This window comes from Cavia porcellus, unplaced genomic scaffold, assembly GCF_034190915.1.
Source record: "Cavia porcellus strain 051 isolate PalLab524CR breed Dunkin Hartley unplaced genomic scaffold, mCavPor4.1 scaffold_18, whole genome shotgun sequence".
NCBI classification, from domain to species: domain Eukaryota; kingdom Metazoa; phylum Chordata; class Mammalia; order Rodentia; family Caviidae; genus Cavia; species Cavia porcellus.
In genome coordinates this window covers 39,675,688-39,685,898 of record NW_026947501.1, presented here as the reverse complement: position 1 = coordinate 39,685,898, position 10,211 = coordinate 39,675,688, and the positions used below count along the sequence as shown (strand labels likewise).

Below are 10,211 nucleotides of genomic sequence, written 5' to 3'. Positions count from 1 at the left end.
AGAAAGGGGTGGGGAGGGAAGGGCAGGGGAGGAAGAAGGAGAAGAAACAAAAGATTAAAACTACTGAGAAACAACCTTCAATCTAAAAGTCTGCTCAGAAAAATGAGACATTAGAAGGAAATGTGGGGTGTGTAAGACATAAACGATCCCTAGCAGTGCTTCCACAGTATAGGAAATGCTGGTGCACATTATCCAGAAACAGAGAAAATGAGGGCCAAAATTTTTAAGTCACATCTACCATGGTAGCTGCAAGTATAAATGTATAAAAATTCCTTATGATTCAGTATCTTTTATTGTTTACTATCTGCTGAATAAACAGCAGTGTATGTCATGGAGTTTATAACAATAAAATTAAAATGAGTGACAACAGCATCGTGAAAACTCCTTCATCTGCAGTCTCTCTAAGGAGAATGTTAAAGGGGACAAATAGGTAAGGAACCTCCAGTCACAGCCACCCACCAAGAAGGTCACACATGGGGACCACAGATGGTGGCTTAAAGTCCACCTATGATGCATTTCCAAAGCAACAGAAAACTTACAACAGTACCAGCAGAGTACTGGTTTTCCGTGTCTTTCCCATGGTGTTCTCTCTGGTGGTGCCTGTGGTTGCTGCTGTTGTTCCTGCTCCTCATCAGCCAGCGCTCTGGTTCCTGTTAAACTGAACCTGAACAAGGAGAATAAGAACTCATTGAGAACATGGCACATTCCTAGATTCTATGCTCAGCAACTTTCATGTGCTAATTTATTTACTTCTCACAGGAAATTTTCAGACATGCTGTAATTTCCACTTGAGAAATATTTGGCACAGGAAAAATTAATTTACCTAACATCACGTATAATTCACCAAATGCAAATTCAATAGTCTATCTTCCTCTCTGGTCTTATCTCCCACCCACATTAACACACCTCTGACATCAGGGAAGAAATGTGCAGGCCCCAGGTCAACACCATGGAGCTGACAGGTTGGGTAAGTTTCCAGCTGCAGATGGAAGAGGAGGGTGTGGGATGCAGTGCTTTGACCCCCGTCTGCTCTGAAACAGCATCAGGGTGAGTGTGAACAATGAGCTTGAGCCCAGCCTGTGCCCCTGTGATGTCATCAAAGCCACCACCTCGCAGGTCCAGTACATCAATTGCCCAACTGACCCTGAGTCCGTGTGTGAGTCTTGTACTCAGGTGATGTCCATGCACAGCCACCATTTGTATTAGAAAGTGTCACAAATCTTTTTGTAAAATAATTCTTTAAATTTTCACTTAGTTCCTTAAACATAGTTTCTGTGTAAAGTTCTAAGATAGAAATTAGCTTCTAATTTTGTGTTAGAAAAATTTTCACCCACATAAGAATTGTGCTACCTAACGCATGATTTTGTTTTCATTATTTCCAAGATGGTCATAGATACCACAAAACTACAAAGGTCCCAGTGTAAAATTATTTTTTTTCCAGAGGAGTTTAGGTTCAGTAAATTTTGCTTAGAATTAAGGTATATTTTCTTTGACAACTGCACTGCTATGTTTCCACAGCCATACTCAGGTGATGGCACTGTCCATGCCCTCAGAATTTCCCAGGTGCCATACTGAGGGCAACCTCCCCTCACCAGGAACACACTACAACTACAGCTGTTGCCTGTACCATGAAGGCATGTTTTACATATTCCTGATGCCCAGTATTCACGTTCCCTTTAATGAGAAATATGTAATCTCGGCAAATTGTTACTCAGTTTTAGAGAAAAGTGAGATTTTCCATTTTGTTAGAATCTACATTTGCAAATTCTATTCACGATATCTAGAGATACCAGAATCACAAAGATCTTGGCGGATCCACTCCTAACATTTACATTGCATGACAAAGCTCCCATCACTCTCTGCTCTTATGTGGGCAACACTGAACACACCTGTGTGTTTCTAGTACACACTGGCAGAACAAGCAAGTTCGGAAGAGATGACTCATACACAGCGCCTTAAGATGCTTCCGTGTTTTTCACAATGATGTGTGGCTGGGAGACTCTTCTTCCCTGTTGTATATTTATGCCCCTAAAAAAGCATTGAATTTCAAATTAAAATGCATATATGAAGCGGATTAGGTAGAAAATTCTTTCTACCAGGGCAAAATGTTTCCCCTGTTCATATCACTTTCTATTCATTAACTGAGACTGGGAGATCAGAAGCAAGATGTGGGGTGCAGAGTCACATCCATCAGCAGTGCTGACTGAGGTTACACAGTGCCGACATTAGGAGAGCAGACAGGAGGGTGCACAAATGGTCACGACTCTGAACAAAGTTCCGAGAGATGAAATGTTGCCATCAGTGAAGACTGAGGAACAATGGGCACAGAGGAGGAATGAGAGGGCCCTCCAGGGTGCAGAAACCACAGGTGAGGGTTTCCTCGCAGGAGTCTCAAGATGAGGAAGCAGCCTAAAGATCAATTTAGAAACTCCCCAGATACAGCCACTAGATGTGATGCGGGGAGTTTTAGCTTCAAATAAATAATACATTTAAAGTTCGTGGGTCTTACAGAGTGACACCAGGCTTCCTCAGATTAACAATAGTCACCAGGTAATAAAAGGGGCCAAGAAACCACACAAAAGAGAGAACTAACAAAAGGGAAGGGGAGGCCCAGCAAAGACAGAAAGCAGACAGGAAGACACAGGAGAGTGATGAGAGAGAAGAGGAAAGAGACAGGAAAGGGACAGATTTGCCACCCATTTTTATTATTTGTCATCAAAGATGCCTGAGGCCCTAGGGCATATTCAATACCAGGAAAGATTTATACTCCAGAAATGTCTGCTTCAGACAGATTGGGAGCTTCCAACCCTGAAGCTGGTTCCAGGTAGCCTTGTGGAGGAGGTGCCCTGATGAAGACCTGTCTGGAGGCTGACACAAGCAAGAAAGTGCTCAAGAATGCTCAGGAACACTGTTGAAAGAGCCATAGACAACGAAGTCAGAGACTCATAATATTAGAAAACAAATACATGAACTAATGTATTATCACCTTTAATGTTGCTTTCAGAAGATTATTAGTATAATTATGTTCTTAGATATAAAATATTAAAATAAATTCTTATACTCTGATGTAAGTCTCACCTAAGATGCTGGGATACTTTAATATAACACAGCCAAACTGCATGTGGTCCTTAAAATGTCCTAACTTCCAAGGACAAGAATATGAAAGCTGACTCACTGCATCCAAATCTGATGCTAACAACTGTGGTCTCCTCTGCATCTTTGTTAAACTTCACAACTTTGCCTTGAGACTGCTCCGGTGAGCTGAAATTTATTTTCTTCCTTTTCACCTGCTACTTCTCATTCATGTGAGAAAGATGATGAAATGGCCTTACAAGTCCAGACAGGTCCAATAAATGAACTTTCCAACCTCTTCCCCTATTTAGAAAGAACACACACACTCACAAGGTAAGTCACCTAAGACAGATGGTGCACACCTGGAATCCCAGCACACAGATGGCTGAAGCAGGAATATAGAGAGATGGAACCACAGCTGGGAAACTGAAAAACACAGTGAGACCCAGTCTCAAAATCTAAGAAATAGAAAAGACTGATGTAGCTCAGTGTGAAAGTCCCAGGTTTAACCCTGAACACACACACACACACACACACACACACACACACACAGAGGGTGATAAGCACATACAGAGAGTGTATCATGTACAAAAAATCACACATTACAGAATCCTCCTTTGCTCATTTTGGCACTAACACACTTTCCAAAATATGTGAGAGGTGCCCTGCACCTCTTGGGTTGTCATAACAAATAACACGAACTTATAGACTAAAGACAGCATGGCTTTACCCTCTCACAGCTTTGGAGGAAGTTTCCAACTGATGCCCTTTCCACAGTGACCATCTCAGATAAACTCCAGGACCATGCCAGTCATTGATTCAAATCATCCTGAAAGGTTAAAACACTGGATTCAATCATGACATTCTGACATTGAGAATGTCTCTTTAAATTATGGACGAAAGTTGCCTAACATCTATTAAAACAAAGGATAGCTATGAAAAGGTTATTTTATTATCTGGGTTATGTGATTGTGTGTGTGATTTTGTGTGTGTGTGTGTGTGTGTGTGTGTGTGTGTGTGTGTGTATAAGGATATACATATCTACAAAAGAACAGTCGTGACCAGGTATTTACCAGTTTCAAAATCTAAATGCAAAGAATTTCACATCGTCTATATAAGGCATATTTAGTTTTCTTTTACTTCTTGCCTTCAACAGAGTTACTGATCTCCAACGAAAAGACAGATACTTTTCTCTGTATCATATTCTTTTCAGTTTGCTGCCCTATGTCATTTCATTTCCAGGTCAAGGAAGATTATATCTAATATTTGTTTCTAAGATGATGAGAGTTCAGCGAGTCACATGAGAAGAGTTAACAGCTCTGCTACACGCTGCTAACAGTAGAAAGGACTAAAAATGAGTTCTCATGAGGTGAGAATTGCTTCTTTCTAAGAGGAATGAGCCTTCCCCTCCCAGAGACTGATCTGCACACCCCTGTATCCTGGGGACTGCAGTCCTGTCTGGGGTGGGCACAGCCCTGAGCACGGTGCCCCTGCTGCAGATGCTGATTTTCCAAGGGATCCTGGTACCTACTGCTGCACACAGCATGGACTGTAGCTCCATTGATTCCCCCGACACAGAGGACACTTGATACCACTGGGCCCACATGAGAAGCCTCCCACCATGCTCTGCACTCCTTCTGCACCTCTTCACCCACCAGGGAATTTGCATATTGTCCCCATGGAGGAACTTCCCAAGCAAGTCTCAGATAAAAGCTGGCTGTAACTTTGCCTTGACTGATCAGGACTCTTAAGTTAAATTTCACAAAATGAGGCTCCATATTCAGCCGATGTGGCCGCTACTGGTCTGGATCACTGGTAAGGACACAGGGAGATGAGGAGGGGCACTGGGTCAAAAGGTGAGTCCCATTGCCACCTGGCTGACTTCTGTCCATATGTGAAATGTGCAGCCCTGACTTGAAGCATGGGTGTGTGATGTTAGATCAGGGAGTCAAGAAAGTCCCCAAAGAACTAAGGACACGTCCTCTGATGAAAATTTCACAAAGAAAAACAGGGATGCTCAGATGAATTCTAGAGGGATTCTTTGATTAGAATTCTTGGATGCAATATCAAATTTGAAAACTCTTTACTGTACATTAATGTAAAAATATTAATTTCACTTAACAGTGACAAAACACAGAATTTATCAAAAAGGCTCATGATGTTGGTTCCTGATATTTCACTTCTCCTTCATCATTTTAGGATCCATGGAAGATGTTCTGATGACCCAGACCCCACTCTCTCTGTCTGTCGCCACTGGAGAGACTCCTTCCATCTCCTGCAGGTCCAGTCACAGCCTCCTGCATTGTGATGGAGACACTTACCTGTATTGGGTTGTGCACAAGCCAGGCCAGGCTCCAAGGGGTGTGATTTATGAGGGTTCCAACCAATATTCTGGCATCTCTCTGACAGGTTCAGTGGCAGTGGGTGAGGGCAGATTTCACACTCACAATCAGCAGGCTGGAGGCCGAAGATGCTGGAGTTTATTACAGTTTCAAGGTACACATCTTCCTCTCACAGTTCTACAGTCCCGAACACAAACCTCCCTGCCTGGGGAGGCCCAGCTGCCCTCCTGCACTGCTGTCTGGGGAGCAGCACAGCACAGCCTGCTCTCTGTGAGAGGAAGAGGTTGAAGAATCAGAACAAAAAGCTGCAGCTGAGGCCTCTGCCAGGGAACATGAGGAAAAGAGCAGAGCAGCAAGGAGCTGTGTCATGGAAGAGAGAGAAGAAAACTCTCTACGCTGAGGTCTTCCTTGTACACACCCTTGACCCAACAGAGGCTGTAGTGAAAAGTAAGCAGATGGTTACTGTATTGTAAAGGCAAAATAATGAACTTTCTTCTCCTTCTGAATGTTTTGTGTGTGAAAATATTAAAAAAAAACATGATAACTGTTCTACAGGTTTGAGTTTCTGCAACTGTTGAATTTGAAACCATGTATTGTGAGATCAGGGGTGTGGAAGGGAAGCAGCAAGGAGTGGCGGGGGACTGAGGACATGGGAGGGAGCAGGAGAGAATTTCGAGATGTCCCATGACTCCAGCTGGTGATGTCCTAACCCAGAGACACAGGAGGGATTCTGGAGATCAGGGACCTGTGCTGAGACGTGAGGAGGAACTCAGAAGGACAGACGAGCAGAAACAGATGAAAGCAGACTGGGACCCTGAAGGCAACACAGTGTGGAAAGCAATGATATGAAGAGAAATCCACGAGGGAGGCCAAGAAGGACTGGCTACTAAGATAAAAATGGCAAGAAAGAATGAGTGAAACTGAGAGAAATTCATGGACCAGAGACAAAATAACATTAATAAAACGACTTTTGTTTTCAACAGTAAACTTTATCTGTATTACATGCAAAGGACATTTCCCTTGGGGATCCTTGCTATAAAACCAACCAAAAAGTTTCACTTGTGGGATCAGAGCACCTTGAGCAGAAGGAACAAACTGAAGGCTTCACCTACAGAAGTGTGTATGTGCTACCCTCTTCTGGTCAGCTTTATGCCCTGCAAGTGCCCAGTGACACTGTTTTTTGCAATATTTTGCTTACAACAGTGTGACCTAATTCAACTCCAGCAGAACTGCCACAGATATCTCGGGAAGCTCCATGAATTTAGTGTGTCTGTTATTTTCATTTTATTTATTGAAAACTGGCTCATATAGAACACTGGTGAAACATCATTTCCATCGTCCTCCTAACATGATCCAGGGCTCTTGCAGTCTTTAGAATTAAACCCGGCACACACCCTTGTCCCAGCCAAGAACAGCACACAAGCCATTCTCCATGTTACAGACATCAAGTGTCTTCGAGTCTAATAACCTTGCAATAGACACTTGCAATGCCACTTTCAACCCAGCCACTGCTCGCAACTCGTGGCAGAAACACGACCAAAATCACCAACCAAATAGGCCTAGCAATATCATATATTGCCACAATCCCCATTTTTATTTGTTCACAAGATCTTGTTTCCACCACAATTCTGATTTTTTTTTTACTATTAGATGGTCTTTGCACAACTTTAGATGCTTTGAAGTTAATCATACAAGTGACACAGATGTGGGCAATTTCTTCATTTTTGCACCCAAGGCAAATGACTCACTGGCCTCATCCTAGTCTGTCCCAGGTACCAGGGGCTCCAAGGACATGGAAGGTTTTACAAATATGAGACTGGCACCTTCACTGTGAAGAGCAGCCTGGTTCGTATTAACCAAGTCTTAGAAGCAACACAAATGCTCATCACAAGTGTACATACCACATTGTTTCTCCACTGTGAGAGCTTAAAAGAGTGAGTATCAAAAGGCATAACAGATGTGAAATAGTAAGAAAATGTTCAAATGGGAAAGGGAACTAGGGTACGGAAAGACAGAAGAAAAAATGATAAAAGAAGGAAAAATGGAAACAAAGGTTTTGTAAATAAGGAGGGGATCAAGGACTGAGGAGAGTAGAGAGGAATGGAGATAAAGGAATCAACCTATATCATGTACTGGAGCCAGTTCCCTATGAAGTTGCATCACCATGTATACTTAAAATGCACCAAAATTTACCTAACTTTTAAAATTTGAATAGTTTTCTTTATACATCAAAATTAAAAATGCAGTTTGCAACTTATAAAAATAGAAAATCATAAAAATGTACTGATCCTCCTTCTTCATTATTTTGGGATACACTGAGTTGTTGAGATGAGCCAGAATCTACTCTGTCTGTCCATCACCACTGGAGACTCAGCCTCCATCTCCTGCAGATCAAATCAAAGCCTCCTGATCTAGGAGGCAAACATCTCCTCAATTCACTTATACAGATGCCAGGGTGCCCTCCATCGCGTATGATTTATAACATTTTAAGAAACACCTTTATGTCTCAAAATATCCAGTGGCAGTGAGTCAGGCATACATTTCCCACTCAAAATCAGCAGGGTGGAAGCTGAGGATGTTGGAATTTATTACTGCATGAAGGTCCACAAGCTCTTCCCGCACTGTTAGAATCTCAACATAAACCTCCCTGCTTGGGGTGGACTGCTGCCCTCATGTGCTACTTGCCTGGGGAAAAGCACAGCCAGTTGCTTGAGGTTGTGGAAGACAAAGACGATGATGCCTTGAGAGGAGCAAATTGTGACTAAGGTCTGTATCCCTTGGGAACCTCAGCTGCCTACCAAGCACAATTCATTAATAACCTTCTCCATTGTAATGACCTTCACAAGACAAACACGGCAACAAATCAGATGACCCAGAGTCTACAGAGTCAGTAGAGAAGACTGAGTGGGAAGAGGTCATGAGTAACAAGGACCTGTGCTCCAGTGAAGCCTGAATACACAGGGGAGGAGAATGAGGGTGACTTCACAGGCTCCTTGTGTGCCTCGCAAATTCCTGGCATTTTATGAAAGTTGGAACATAAATCAAATCACAAGCATGCAACATGGACTTTGGTTTTAGACAGGTGGACTAGTAGGAATTCATCAAGTCCAAAAGAAAATCTTCACTGTACATTATAATATTGTACAAACATACCTTTCCAAATTGAGGAAAACATTAAGAAGTTTCATGACAAATAGCCCTTTAAGAAATTCAGGACCACCATACCAGCACTGTAAAAAGAAGTTCATCAAAAGGAAAAAATACAGAAATCAAGAACAAAAATAAAGCAATGAGAGGAATTAGTCAATATCTTTCACCAATAACTCACAATGTAAAAACATTTACAAATAACATTGTAAGGATCAGAGACCACACAGTCAGAGATTCTATAGCAGTTCAAAAATAATTCAGTGAGGCATGGTGCCAAGTCGCTGTACCCCAGGACTCAGGAAGCTAAGGCAGGAGGATTGCTGCATGTTCAAGGACAGCCTGGGCTACAAAGTAAATTCAAGACCAGCATAAATTGCATGATCAAAAAGATGACAAAAAATCAATATTTTAAGTATAAATGAAAAGAGTAGAAATTACACAAAGCAAATGGTCTGCACCAGAATTGGAGTTGGAAACCATATTGAAGAAATCAAAGTGTATTATGTAGAAAAGTGAAACTAACAAAAAATCATTAATCAACAAATTAAATTTATATTTCATGGTACTTTATAAGCAATATAAATTTATAACTCATCTTGAAATTTTAAAGCATTAGCACATTTTTGACAACAGAGTATTGATTTCATTAATACGAACTCCCCTTTTATATCATTCACTAGATGTACTACAAATTCTTAAAATCTGATTCAAATTTGATCTAACATTGCTGCCGTACCCTACTGTAACACACCCAAATTGTACATGGGCTAATGGACTGCTGAATTTCCAAGGACAATAATATGAAAGCTGAATCAACGTGCCCATTATTTTCCATCAATTTCTCATATCTTCTCTATATTTTTGTGAAACTTTAAAACCCTGCTCTGTGCCTGTTCCCATGAACTCAACCCTTTTTTTCTGTCATGTTACTCACTGCTGTTAATTCAGGCTAGATAGATAAAGAATAGAATCTAAAAGTGAGGCGAAGGGAAATACACTAAGGTATGCCATGTACATGTATCTACCCCACACAATAAATGCAATCATTATGTATTGCAAACATGTACTAATCAAAACGCATAACATTTCAAAAACAACAAAACAGAACCTAGAAATGTCAAACACAAAGTCACACCAACCTTTCCAAGTGTTTACAGAGAATGTAAACACTCAGAAGACAAAGACACAAGCAGGATGACACAGCCTGTCATCCCAGCATTCAGGGAGCCTGAGGCAAGAGGATGGCAAGTGTTGGCCTAAACTGACAAAATTAGTGACTTAAGATTACTCTGTCTCATAAGACAAAAAAATAATAGACAAAGACGCTGTGATACAGATTAGTGAGAAGATTATGGGTTCAACCCAAGGGCAGGAGTGGAAAAGGCAAAGAAGGAGATGGAGGAGAAGGGCAGGAGAAACGTTTTGAGCATTGTATTTTAAATGAGAGCAAACAAGAAGAAATATCTATTTTTCCAATAAGTTTCCACACTTCTGAGGGCATGAGCCAGAATTCTCTGACTGTCATTTTAAAAATACCACGAACTTCAGGTCTTCAACACCAGGCTTATCTCCCGGCTTGGAGGAAGAAATCTGAAATTGAAATCCCGCAGCAGATCAGACCCAGCACCGCTCCCAGGATCATCCTGG

At 41.6% G+C, this 10,211-nt stretch overlaps 1 long non-coding RNA gene across 4 annotated transcripts in view; it reads right to left on the bottom strand.

Moving 5' to 3' along the window:
- The window catches only part of LOC111756564 (uncharacterized), a 44,760-nt gene extending 35,708 nt beyond the window's left edge, over window positions 1-9,052 (bottom strand). For 2 of the 4 annotated variants that reach the window (XR_010040717.1, XR_010040716.1), the window contains exons 1-3: window positions 3,803-9,051; window positions 1,890-2,028; window positions 540-664 (exon numbers count right to left, since the gene is read on the bottom strand). This is a non-coding gene — a long non-coding RNA (uncharacterized LOC111756564). Of the gene's footprint in view, window positions 1-539; window positions 665-1,889; window positions 2,029-3,802 lie in introns of all 4 variants that reach the window. The other 2 variants (XR_010040715.1, XR_010040714.1) reach the window with 2 other exon arrangements.
- Window positions 9,053-10,211: the final 1,159 nt, after the last annotated feature.